This window comes from Camelus ferus, chromosome 21 (genome assembly GCF_009834535.1).
Source record: "Camelus ferus isolate YT-003-E chromosome 21, BCGSAC_Cfer_1.0, whole genome shotgun sequence".
Lineage (NCBI taxonomy): Eukaryota > Metazoa > Chordata > Mammalia > Artiodactyla > Camelidae > Camelus > Camelus ferus.
In genome coordinates, this window is record NC_045716.1 from 7087686 (window position 1) to 7101741 (window position 14056).

The following is a 14056-nucleotide window of genomic DNA, read 5'->3' on the forward strand; positions in this document are numbered from 1 at the left end:
TTTGGTTACACTTAAACATTCCTGTCATTGCTGTGCACTGTTCTCTACCCAAATCCACAGAAGAGCTCCCTCTGCCACCTCCATCTGCTCTCCACTTTGCCAACTATGCTTCCTCCTCCGGGCAAAAATCACCTTTGACCTGCTTTCCTAGTCCTTCGGTTGTGCTCACATGGCGGGGCTTACAGGTCCCCAGGGCGCCAACTAGCATTCTCCCAGCTGCCCCGTGCAACTTGGAAAACTTAAGTTTTTCTCTCCTTCCATCAAAGTCCTCCTGCTGTTGGGCACATGGCTTTCTACTATGTCACCACACACTTTCCACTTTCGTTTTCCCACCTCCTGGTTGCTCCGTACACATCAAGGGCTTCCCGTCTTCCCTTCACCCCAGCTCCTAGGGTCACCTGAGGGAATTTCAACATTTAAGTGAAACATCCACTGAAAACACAGTCTTATTTTTCTCCTTCCTTACCTCCAATGAGGTATTTGCACGCCATTCTCATTGTCACCCTTACTCAGATTGATTTGTTTTACTTCTGATCTCATGTGGCTCTTTAGTTCCATTCGTCTAAACTTTCATTTGTGTATGGTCATCTCCTCTTCAGAAATTATTTGAAATCGTCCCCATTCCTCTCTTATGTCTTCTCCCCCACCAACCTCAATCTCCTCTAACTCTTAGATAATCATGCCTCCTTCTCTGATGATAAAATTGAGGCCATTTATCATGAACTCCATCACTCCCTCCCATGTACGTGTGCGTGCGGCTCACACAAACACACACTCTCAAACATTTACTTTCTCACCTGCTTGTATTCCCTTTCCTGTAGTCCCACAGGATGAGGTTTCTGAGCAAACCATAGCTGGCATCCTCTCTTTTTCCTTCTTCCTTTCCAATTCAAACTTCTTGAAAGGCTAATTTCCGCATCTTCCATTCATTTCTCTTTTTTTCATGCACTCCCTAATCCCACCGCAACCTGGCTTTCACAGAATGACTTCATCAAAAAAACTGCTTTCACTGAAGCTGTTAGTGACCTCCTAGCTGTCCCTCCCCACAAACATGAAAAAAATTCAGTCACCTCCTTAATGGAATCCTTTGTTTCACTTTTATATTGTTAGTTACTTCCTGCTTCTTCATGTTCTCTGCTTTTATTGCAATGCTCTTTCTTGGTTCTCTTCTTGCTTTTGTGACCAGCTATTCTCAGTCTCCATTGTGGGTTTCTCTTTCCCCTTCTAATCCTTCAAAGGTATTCCCCAAGGAACTGTTTGTAGCCCATTTTTTTTGTCACTTTCCTTGTTCACCATTGGGAATTCTTCTACTGTTAAACTTGGAAGCACCCATCAGTATTTGGAAAACTCTCAGAAAGACAGATATATACACATGGATCACCCCAGACATCTTGGAGTTGACATGTTAATATTACGGGTGGTTCTACCTGAGCACAAACAAAACTCAGACACAGTGAGTTTTAATGCATCTGAGATTGTGGTCCAACTGATGAATCTGTGGACATTTCTTCCTTGGAGATATCTGCAAGACGGATTCCTTTTTGGCTAAACACAGAGGCAGTATGTGCCGGTGCCCACAGAAGGATAAAAAGGCAAGAACAAGGGAAGAAGCACAATGGCATTTTGTTCACTACCTAACTTTATAGACTGGATTTTGAGCTCCTTGGGAAGAAACAAAAAGAACTCTTTTCATAAGAAAATTGGTGCAACCCAGAATACATAAGCAATGCTTTAAGACCTAATAACAAAATGAAGCACCAACTGAGGATAAGGGACACTCTCTCCATTTCTGGAAAAAATTAAGGGATGTCAGCACCATTCTAACACTTGAGAGTTTTATAGCCGTGGGTTGCATGAGAAGCCAGCTCTCTAATAAGGCCAGCTTTTCCCTAGAGAAACAGTGAGGGCAGAGCATCAGCTGGAAATGCTGAGTGTCAGCAGACAAGGTAAATACCATTGCCAGTATTCAATGGCAAACAGCAGGAGAACCGCAGAAACCAGTGGGCATGGATTTTTAAGGCACACCCTTCCGAAGACTCCCAGAAATACTAGAGAAAGGGGATGATGTATGAGGGTAAGATTTTATAGTTCTACATTGAGCTAATGCAATTTGATTGTTAATGGTAGTATGACATCATTTGTTTCCAGGGGGTATGTGGACTGGAAGATGTTCAGTTTGTCTCTGACACTGAACTCACAGCCTTCTTCCCCACACTCACTTCTCCAGTGTCTCTCTCTGAATCGGTGCCACCTCTTTTACCCTCTCCATGACCCAAAGAGAAAATCCAGGTTCCTCCCTCAAAACCCCCTCCCCTTCACTTCACTCCTCTCAGTGTAATCAACCGCCTGCTAATGAGCCCAGGAAGATAAGACACTGTGACAATTATTATTTCTCTACTGAATGCCACAAAAGAGGCTAAATGTCATCATCACTCGGACACCATCAATGGGGAACACATTTTTTTCTTAAAATTCAAATGTAGAGAACCTGACCAGATTCATTACACCCAAAATATTAACTTACTTTCTCTAATGCATATGGGAATGAGTACTACTACTAGAAGTAAAATGGAATTATTCTCCAGAAAGGTTCATGTGTTGTAAGAATTTAAGGTTGAAATACAAGAGTTAACTGGAGATTGAAAGGACTTGAAGTCTAATGTCATAGCATCTTCTGTGGTCAACAGAATAATGCTCCTGAAGTTGTCCGTGCCCTAATCTCTGGAACCTGGGACTATATTTTACATTGCAAGAGGGACTTCGCAGAGATGATTAAGGGTACAGACCTTACTCTGGACTATCTAAGTGGGCCCCATCTAATTACATGAGTCTTTATAAGCAGAGAACCTTTCTTGCCTGTGATCAGAGACAGAGAATGGGCAATGGAAGCAGAGTCGGAGAAATGCTAGCTTGCTGGCTTTGAAGCTGAAGGAAGGAGGATGCAAGCCAAAGAACATGTGCAGCCTTCAGAAGCTCAAAAAGGCAAACAAGTTTTCTCCCCTGGAACCTTCAGAAAGCTATGCAGCCTTAACAACACCTTGCTGTTAGCCTGGTGGGACCGTGTCAAACTTCTGAGCTACAGGACCGTCAGGTAACACATGTGTTGTTTTCAGCCATTTAAGCTTGTGGTCACTTGTGGCAGGAATAGAAAATGAATACATCTTTCACTTAAACGTATCTTTGAAAAAGAAAAGAGCATACAGGGAATGAAGATCTGGCTTCAAAAGATGGTGTCAAGAGAAAGAATTTGTTTTAAAAGAACTTGTCTTGTGACTGCCTGAATTATGGGTTCAACAGGCAGAGAAAAGTAAATTTCCCCTTGCCAGTTCTTGACGGTAGTTTCCCTACCTTACCAAGGGGGTCATACCCTGAAATTTATTTGGAAGGGGAGCATAAAGATACCCAGATAACTTATTGGGTCTGGATAAGAAAAAAGAAAAGCATGGGGGAAAGAGGTACCCAATAGAACTTATGAGAAAATGATTAAACCAAAAGTCAGAGGGATCCAGAGTGCCAACCTCTTAAGGTTCTCAAGCCAGAAGGACTTGGTCTCACGCCCTGCCTCCACCGCTCACTGGCTATGTGGCATTGGCAGGCGTCTACCATCGCTACACCTCAGTTTCCTCATCTGTAAAATGAGAATGGTGAAAATATCATCTGTATATACTTCTTGGAAGAAAAAGGAGATAACATTCATCAAATCACACATAAGCAGTCGTCAATAAACCTTTTATTTGTAATAACAATACTTATGACGGCCTCAGATGCCTACGTAGCCAGCCGTGAAGTTCAAAAATCATCAGACAGGAAAGTATCACCTTAGAGGCTTGATGGGGGAGCTAAACACAGACTAAGGGCATACCTTGCTTGAACGAAAAAAAAAAGTTAAATGAAACAGAAGTAATCTGACAGTGCAAAAAGGAAGCAAACACAGCTGAAATCTAACACCTGAAGTAAACCCACAATGGGAAACGTTCAGTGAAAATAAAATAGCAATGAAAATTTTCTAGGCACAAACTACAGTTGGCGTGGTCAGACAAGGGATAGTTTTGATACATCCCAAAAATAGATTCCAAAATTGACACAGTACAAAAATATAGTGATGATCCAGAACTTGAGATGAGAATTTCTCTGCCAGGAGGCTGACGCTGCTAGTAGCAAAAGCAGCACTCCTGATAAATACTTTTTCTGACTCCCCGATAATATCTCTCAAAAAGCTCAGGAACCAACAGAGAGACATAATAATTAATTTTAATTCTTATTCATAAGAAGGAACTAGATGGTGACATAGAATGGATGAGTTCCTTTAAGAAAAGAAACTTTTTTTTTTTTAGTTTCTTGCAGTAGCCAGGGCTGGTAAAATCAATGACTAGAGCTTAAGTGACACAGATTACCAAAAGGGAGTAATGATTTCATGGCCTAGGATAGTCAAGTGGAAAAATGGCCCTTTGGAGATGGACGAGTATGAGCCTTGAAAATCAATTTAATTATAGGATGTCCCAATAAAGCAGACAGGAGATAGGAAGCATCAAAAAGAAACAGGTTCTCTAAGGGAACTCCCTGCTGAGCTAAAATTTTAAGAGAACATATGTAGAACATGAAAACAACCATGTAAACAAATGCTAATAATGCTAGGTGACGGGCACCGTAACAGCAGTGTGCGTGGAACTATATGCAAGAACGGGGGACAGGGTGGAAAATCGGCTCAGGGAAGCAGCTGTCGAGGTTTGTGGTGGATATTGTGAATTTGTTTGTGCACATCAATTCTACCTTCCTTCCACTGTGTCTTCCTGTTCCTGAGGACGGAAAAGTTGAGTTGTACATTTCTCCAGCTCCCTTGTACCTGGGGATCTGGATGTGACTTCGAGTCTACCAGTCAGCTGTGTTCTGGTTGGAAGGTGACGGTAAGATGAAGACCTCACTTCTTTCTTTATGAATTTAATTTTTTTTTATTGAAGTATAGTCAGTTTAGAATGTTGTGTAAATTTCTGGTGTACAGCATAGTGATTCAATTATATATATATATATTATATATATACATATATATGTATATTTATATATATTCCTTTTCATATTCTTTTCCACTATAGCCTATTACAAAGGTATTCCCTGTGGTTCCCTATGCTGGACGGTCAGACCTCACTGCTGACTCGTCTTCCCTCCCTGCCTGCAGCACGGCTGGGCGGTGGTGTTCCGGTGCCCGGGCACTAGCGGTTCGAGTGTGGGGAAGCGGGCTGTGCAGCGAACGCTCGCTGCAGGTGGACCTTGCTGGCACAGTGTGACTCGGTGATGGTGGCAGTGGTTTAGAGACTTTGGGAAGGAGGGGTCTATAGGAGTTGGTGGCTAACTGGATGTTTAGTCCCAACTTCTATAGAATCTTCTTTCACAAGGTCTGTAAAACACATTCCTATTTTTCCCTTCCCACTGTCAGTACCTGGAGTAGATCCTTTTCACTTTGTCATGAACTAAGATGTCTTCTTATTTTTCTTCCTCTAATATTATATGCAGTCTGATCCATACCATATGACATCAAACCTGGTGTTCTCCTGTCCGCTCTTGGTTCCTGGTGGCCCACACAATGGTCATTTCGGTTTCCTTTAATTTGCCCCTCGAAGCTGCCCTTAATCTGATGTCCAGCCCACCCTCCAGGCTTGCCCCAGCACCACTGTGCCATCGACTGAGATAAACGGATTTACTCATTGATGTCAAACATGCCTCCGATTATTTGTTCTGAGTCTGAGTTTTTCTTGTTTTTGTTTGATTGGATTTTTTTTTTTGGTTTTGGGTTTTTGTTGTTGTTGTTGTTGTTGTTGTTGTTCCTGCTTTGCTTATGCTGTTCTTCCCTTCCATGTACAATTATCAAAATGTATCTGACATTCAAGGCCCATTTTCTATTTCATTTTCCCCAGGAAGCCCACACTGCTCACCCCAGCCTAAATCTGAATTTCTACATCATTCAGTCTAGTCTATAACACAATAGACTATAACAGGAAATTATAATATGTAAGCCTGCTTTAGCAATATTTGCCAACAGTACAAATCCTACCTTTAGGTATTTAACTTAAGAAGATACTTGGGTAAGTTTCAAATATGCACCAACAACAATGGAATAATAGGAAAAAGAAATAGTATAATAACATGATAGTATAATAGCACAGTATATTCTGCTAATAGAAATGGTGTAATAGCAAACAAGAGCATAGTAGCAAACTATAGTGTAAATTTCCATTAACATGGATCTGGCAAGAAAAATTAAAGGAAATAACATTTATACCATGAAGTCATTAAAAATAATCTCAATTTATATTGATTAAAATGGAAAAATGCCCCCACCATATTACTGAGTGTGAAAGCAGGCTGTACAAATGAGTATAATATAATTTAAATAAATTATATTTATTTAAAACCATATATACATCTATGTCAATCTGGATATCTAAAAGGGGATGAAACGATTGTGGGATTTGAAGTAATTTTCTCTTCTTATTTGTATTCTTCTGTATTGGTCTTTACATATATACATTATATATATTATATATATAATATATATATATATATATATATATATATATATATATATATGCACATACATATATGTATACATATATAATAGAGCATTCTTTATTTCAATATTATAGAGCATCCTTTATTTCATTAGTTGGACAAAGTTCCCAGAAGTCAAGTACCATGTCTTTCTCAGTGTGAGAACAACTTAGTACGTCATCTTGCATATTATTACGTGCCCACTTAATATTCACTGAATATATGGATGGTGCAGATGGACTGTAACTGGAAGGTGAGGCAGAGAAGACTGTAATTGGAAGAGAGGCATTCTACTGCCCTGCCGCAGAGTCGCCCAAAGCCACAGAGCAAAGAGCCAAACTACAAAGAGCAGCACATGAGACCCGCTGCCCCTGGCTGGTAGAGAGCAAGGGACGAAAACACGCCAAAAGACAAAGCCCAAAGCCCCAAACACACGCTCCTGGACAACTCTTTGCTGATGACTAAAGACAGAGCAGGTTTCTGGCAAAAACCCTGTGTAGTGAGAAACTCTCAGGGCCTGGGTAGGATGGGCCATATAATTCTACAACTGGGTTTAACAATAGGACACTTTTACTGGGAAAAGTGGTCCTCATGGGTAACTAGGGCTGACACAGTGTGTTTCAACTAATGGTGAAAACCCATAGAGTTACCCCATATTTTAGTTATTCTTTTGTGTTTCTTTTCTCTTCTGTAAGCTCTTTCTTCCACTGCTTTAGAGCATTTAAAAAGGTTGTCTTCAAATCCCGTTTTCAAACAAAACATTCTTTCCGTAATATGTCACACACATACACATACATCACCGAAGTCAGTTTTTTTTTTAACAATACACATGCATCAAACTGAACTCTCAACTTTCTATTCTATTGGTGTGGGGAAGGTGAATTAATCCTATAAGCACATTGATGATCAAAAATCCTTTGCACTTTGACTTTAGAAGGTGGGATAACACACTCATTGATTCAGAAACTATTTACTAAGCACCTACTGAATCTCAGGCACTGGGCTGAACAACCAGTATACAATGAATCAGCCCAGGTAGCACTCCTACCCTCATGGGGTTGGTGGCCTCATAGGGGAGATGACAGGAAAGGGGCAGTCACACTGGGACTCAGCAAGCACTCTGGGAGGGAAAGTAAAGTGTGGTGAGAATCTACGGAATGGAGCACTTGACCAGGATTTAAGGGAAGTCTCCTCATCTATACCAAGACCGGGCAGGTGAAAAGGGGTTACCCTGGAGAGGGGATGACATGGGAAGAAGAGGCAGCTATTGGTACAAAGGCCCAATGGATAAGAGAGGGGAAGTAATTCATGAGTTCGAGAGAAGTGGTCATTCTGATACTGAGGAAGGTAATAGCAGCCAGACCTTAAAAGGTCTTGAAAACCATGATAAGAAGTTTAGAGTTCTTTAAAGCAAGGAAGAAACGTGATTCGATTTGCCTTTTGGAAGGACTGGTGTTAAGAAAGTGTGGAGAACGGATTTGAGGAGTGCAAAACTAGAGGCAGAGACGTCTGTTGGAAGGCTATGGCTGGATTTAGGAGATATTTAGAAACAGGACCAAAAGAACTTGGTGATTAAGGGGATGAGGTGAGGTGAGAAAGAGTCCATTATGACTCCTAGGTTTTTTAATTGAGTGACTGGTCTGCAAAATTCACTGAAGTGGGAAACAGGAGGAACAGATCTGGGTGACAGTTTGAAGTCATCTGTGATCATCAAATTAGAGATGCTTATTAGACAGGTGTATATATGGTTCTTTAGATCTGAACGGTATATAAATTCAGGAAGCATTAACTCATAGACGACAATGAAAACAATGGAATGAATGAGGTAGTGCATTACTGACTACCTAATAATTACACTCAACACAACACATGCCTAGGGAATCAGCAGAGAGAAAGAGAAAGAGAGAGAGAGAGTGCTAATTAGTTCATTTTCAAAACACATATCCAGAACGGTGCAATGTGAAAGGCTAGAGAGATATAATATTAATTTTGCTTTGTTTAAAAGATGAAACTGACAAAGGCTTGATCTCCAGAATATATAAGCAGCTCATATGACTTAATAAGAAAAAAAAAAAAAAACTCAATCCAAAAATGGGCAGAAGACCTAAACAAGCAATTCTCCAAGGAAGAAATACAAATGATCAATAGGCACACGAAAAAATGCTCAATATCACTAATTATCAGAGAAATGCAAATCAAAACTACACCAGTCAGAATGGCCATCATTTAAAAGTCCACAAATGACAATTGCTGGAGAGGCTGTGGAGAAAAGGGAACCCTGCTACACTGCTGTTTAAAAAATGTGTTTACTTTTGAATTATGTACCATGGTTCAGTGAAGGAGTGATCTTTTCCAAAGGTCTCAAAAGTTTCAGTCTGTCCCAGGAAAAGGTGTACAGAGTGAGAAGAGAAGGTATTGAATCAAACCTTGAGGAATAGTAACTTTGAGGAATAGGCAGGAGAAAAGAAATTGGCAAAGAGGTCTTAGAAGCACGGATGAAGAGGCAGGAAGAAATCCAGGAGAGCTGGCGTATCCAAAGCCAAGGGAGAAGATCAATCCAAATGTTCCTGGTGGTTGAAGTAAGAGAAGAACAGAAAAGTCTCCACCAGGACCAGAAACAAGAAGGTCGGTAACATTGACAAAAGCAATTTCAGTAAAACAGTAGAGGCAGAAACCAGACTGCAGTGGGCTGGGGAGTAAGTGGCTCTTAAGGAAGAGAGGAAAACAGGCCAGACAAGAACCTTGGCAGTGAAGGAAGAAGTGTGAGGATGTAGGGGAGGACGGAAAATGTTTATGGTAGGAGATTTAAGTATTACTGAGTTAGTTTAATAGGAAAACACCAGTAAGGAGAGATATTATAAAAAGAAAAAAGAGATAATTAAGATAAGTAAATGCAGAATTCACCAAGAAAGACACCCCTTACACAGGAGTGTGGTAGATACTGTTGGTGTCTCACCTAAGCAGGTTTCCCCAGCCCCTAGCTGCTGCGCATATTGGCTGCTAACAGCTCACTGCTGGCTTTTTTCTTTGGAGAATCCCCCTTCACCAAATAGGAGCTGTCTCACAGGTGTTGATGCTTACCCCCTCCCAGGAGCAGCTGGGACAGACAATGACTGATTGACAGAAGGGTACAAAACACCCGCTCACTGCCCCAAGACAGGACCAAATCCACGGTGCAATTCATGCTGCAGAGCTCCCTTTGAGACTGGATTGTGGGACCACATGCTTGCTTAGTCCCTTGCCCTGCCTTATCCTGTTTTCCCCCTCTCTTTCTGCTAAAAGAATCCCTGAGTAAATTACAAAAACTCCTGTCTCAGGAACCACTCCCTGAGAATCTCCTTGAACACCAGGAGAAACCTGCTCATGCCTTAGAGAGAGAGAAGGGAAGGAAGGAAAGAATGCCAATGGTTTTGAGGGTTGATGGCAGACATTGCACTGAAGGAATGCTCCTCTAATTTATGCTGCTTTCCTAATAAAGGAGAAGGTGAGGGGATCCCTTAAGAGTGGGGAGTGAGGTGTTGGGTATAGAAACTTGAGAAGACTTGTGAAATAGAAGGTGTGCAATACTCACTGTGAGAGGAGACAGAACAGGAAAGCCAGCCACTTACTAGGGAGATGTAAGGGGATTGGTTAGGTGGGGTTCATGAACAAATACTTTGATGCCCACCTTCTCCTAAATCCAGTTAGGTATATCTCCTACTTAGGAGTAACTAAGGAGTAGGAAAAAGAGGACCTTCTGTTATTATTAATGATTTCAAAGTATGTAATTCTTTCTTACATTTTGAACTTATAAATATTACACAATAAAAAACTGTTAATTATAAATTGAACTGAAAAATGTTCTGCTTTCATCTTCAACATTCTCAGTAAAATTGTCCTCTGCAAGGTCACCACTAATCTCCCAGTTCTATCCAGTGGATACTTTCTTCCTTACTTTCTTGACCTTTCTGGGGCATTTGACATTGTTGATCACTTTCTTCTTGAAACTTCCTCTTCCTTGGCTTCAGTAAGTCAACGTTTTCCTAGTTTGCCTCTTATCTCTAAGGATACTCCTTTCCATACTCTCTCATATATGCAACTCCCCGTCTTCCTCTCCACTTCCCTTAAGCACTGTTTCCCCAGGACCCGTCCTCTGCTTTCTTATTTGTCACTCTCTATACTCCCCTTGGGTGAACTCATTCACTCCTGCAGCTTTTTTCCCCACCTGGATATCCCTCAGGAATCTCAAACTCAACAAGTCTAAAACTCAACTCATCCTCCTTTTCAATTTACACTTCTTGAATTTCTCTATCATGGAGACAAGCCTCACCATTACTACGTCTCCAATCCAGAAGCCTAGAAGGGAGTTATCCTAAACTCCTCTCTCTTTCTCAGTTCCACATCCAACCAATCACCAAGTCCAATAAGTTCTATATTCTGAATATTTCTAAAATCTCTCCCTCCCCTGTTTACTCTTTCATTGGTTTACACCATCATGCTTTCTCATATTTATTGAGCAAAATCTTTACTGGCTGGTCTATCTTCAGTCTTCCCCTATCTTCTTCCATCCTTCTTATGAAAATCTTAGCAAGTCTTTCCCCTGTTTAAAACACATCAGTGGTGTCCAGTGTATTTCAGACAAGATCCATTTGGATCTTTGCCTTAATGTATGTTCAAGCCTTTTGTGATCTGGCCCCTTGCTACCTGTCTAACTTCATCTCTGGCCATTATTTCTCTTACATTGTTTTTTACAAATCCCCAAAGTACTTATAGCTCTGCACCTCTGTTATGCTCTCTCTTGGTGACATGAAATTTCACAACTATTTCTTCAGCCTAGAATGCTCTTTTCCTGTTGTACTTTTCTGCTAATAACTACACATTATCAAAAATTGGTACAATCAACAGATGAATGGATAAAGAAGTTGTGGTATATTTATACAATGGAATACCACTCAGTAATTTAAAAAAAAAAAGAATAAAATAATGCCATTTGCAGCAACATGGATGGACCTAGAGATTGTTTTTCTAAGTGAAGTAAGCCTGAAAGAGAAAGAAAAATTCCATATGATATCATTCATATGTGGAATCTAAAAAAAATAAAAGCACAAATGAACTTATTTTCAAAACAGAAACAGACTCACAGACATAGAACAAACTTATGGCTACCAGAGGGGAAAGGGGAAGGAGGGGATAAACTGGGAATTTGAGATTTGCAGATACTAACTAATGTACATAAAATAGATAAACAATAAGTTTCTACTGTTTAGCAAAGGAAGCTATATTCAATATCTTGTAGAAACCTATAAAGAAAAAGAATATGAAAATGAATATACGTATGACTGAAATATGCTGTACACCAGAAACTGACACAACATTGTAAACTGACTATACTTCACTAAAAAAAAAAAAATCAGTACAGATGTCACCTCTTCTAGGAAGGTTTCCTGACATTTGTCCCTGTCACTGAGTCCAGATTTGGTTCCCAATCTAGGTACGACCTTCGCACAGTCTGGGTTCCTCCAGCATAGCACTCATTGCATTATGCCGGTGACTGGGAGAACGCTGAAACTTGAACTGAGATCCTTGTGATTCCACCACCTTTTCTCTAACTGTGGTACAGTATTGTCTTTAATAATACACTAAATATTTCTCAATATTGAGTCCCTGAGGAATTAAGTTTCACTATAGGACATATACATTGTAATGCAGAAAACAGCCATTTCTGCCTCCATATTTGACTCCTTTTGATGAAACAATGAATTGCAAATGGCAGCTAGATTATAAAATAGGGGTTTAAAAAATAATCTGTCACTCACAGACTCCAAGACAAGTTTTACTGGTTGTAAGAAGATACAGTCTAGGAAGATCCAAATTCACCAGAGCTTTCTGGGCCCTTCTAATGGTGCTCACAACTTCCCCAGAAGTTGCGCGGACCTAGTCAAGGCTCACTTGTCATCATGTCTCAAGGGACAGAGGGCTCCTAGTTCCACCCTTTTACCTGATAAGTTCTCATAAGCCCACAGACTCCATATGGATTTTCAGTACAAGTGTGTCCTCTTTTGATGGGAGAGTTTTTGTTTGCCTTTTGCATTATCATCTGTAGACTTTGATTCCAGAAGGATGGCAGATCATGTCTGCCCATCTGAAAGTTGCAAGTGTTGTAGTGACTGAGGACAGAGATGTCTGTATACACATACGGAGGCAACCTGCTCATCTTCCCTTCTTCACCCCTACCTTACCTTCTCCTCTCCTCTGAGAGTTGAGGCCCAGAAAGGCACACCCTTTCAGCCACTCTCCAGTGCTACCTTCCCTAGGAGGCTAGGGCCAGGGATCTATCTAAGGAACCTATTTCCTTTCCTCAATCTCTCTCCGTCTCCCGGCCCTGACATTAGTGCTGCGACGCCATCTGAGGATCATTTGCTGGCTGAGTGATCACCTTCAGACTATGGCCTAGTGATGACTCACACTCTTGTGGTCTTCCCGTGTTTACCATGGGTAGCCTATTCCAGCTGGATTTCCCTTTCTCCAGGAAGCCTAGAGCTAAGTGATTTCTCCATTTTTCTCCTGCTGCCCCAGCACTCACCACATTACCCTTTCATCACCAATGTCCTCTGTGTATGCATGTGTGCGTGTTTGTACTCTAGACCAATTATGCACTACAAGCTAAATCCAGCCTGTGGCTAGTTTTTATATGGCCTGTGAGCTAAGAATGGTTTTTACATGTTTAAAGAGTTTTTTCAAAAAAGAAGAGAAGGAGGAGGAGGAGCAAGAGAAAGAGGAAGAGGAAGAGGAAGAGGAAGAGGAAGAAGATGCATGACTCTGAATTCAGACAGACATGATTTATAGCCCAACTCTTGCACTTACTAGCTATGGGATCCTAGACAAATTCTTTAACCTCTCTGAGCCTCACTTTTCTCATCTGTAACATTAAGTAATAATCAACTCAAAATGACTGATGTGAAGGCAAAATGCCTTTCGATATAAAGTACTCAGCATAGGCATCTAATACACCTTCTATGCTCACATAGGAAAAGGTGACACACAAGAAAGGCAATGCATTTTCAGACAATAGGTGAACCAAATCTCTCAACTGTCCTGTGATTGGATCTCTTCACTCTCAAAGAGAAGGAATGTCATAGCCATGGTTCCGTAAAGATTAGAGATAAGAGAAATGCTTCCATGCATGGTTTCAAAATATCTTGATAGAGGAAAAGATCTCAGAGCTACACCCTCTGTTCCTTTTCACCCTAGGCAGAAACCTCAGAGTAATCCTTTCTCCTCCACATTTATTCTCAACCTTAACATCCACTCAACCACTGCAGGTTACCTAATTTACCTATTAATTATTTTCAACTCTATCCCTTTCATTCTAATGTCACTGCTATGGGCCCTCTTGCCCAAACAGTGGTCTTCTATCTTCTTGCCTACAGTTTCACCTTCCCCAGACTGTCACTCACATAGCTGCTGGCGTCATCCACCTAGGCCACCAATCCCACCAACCTGTGACCTTCCTTACAACCACCACATCTCTTGT

The 14056-nt window shown here is 40.9% G+C and overlaps 1 protein-coding gene across 2 annotated transcripts in view; it reads right to left on the reverse strand.

The window, feature by feature from the left end:
- Positions 1-14056, reverse strand: part of PAPPA2 (pappalysin 2) — a 249137-nt gene that overhangs the window by 158912 nt on the left and 76169 nt on the right. The window lies entirely within an intron of this gene.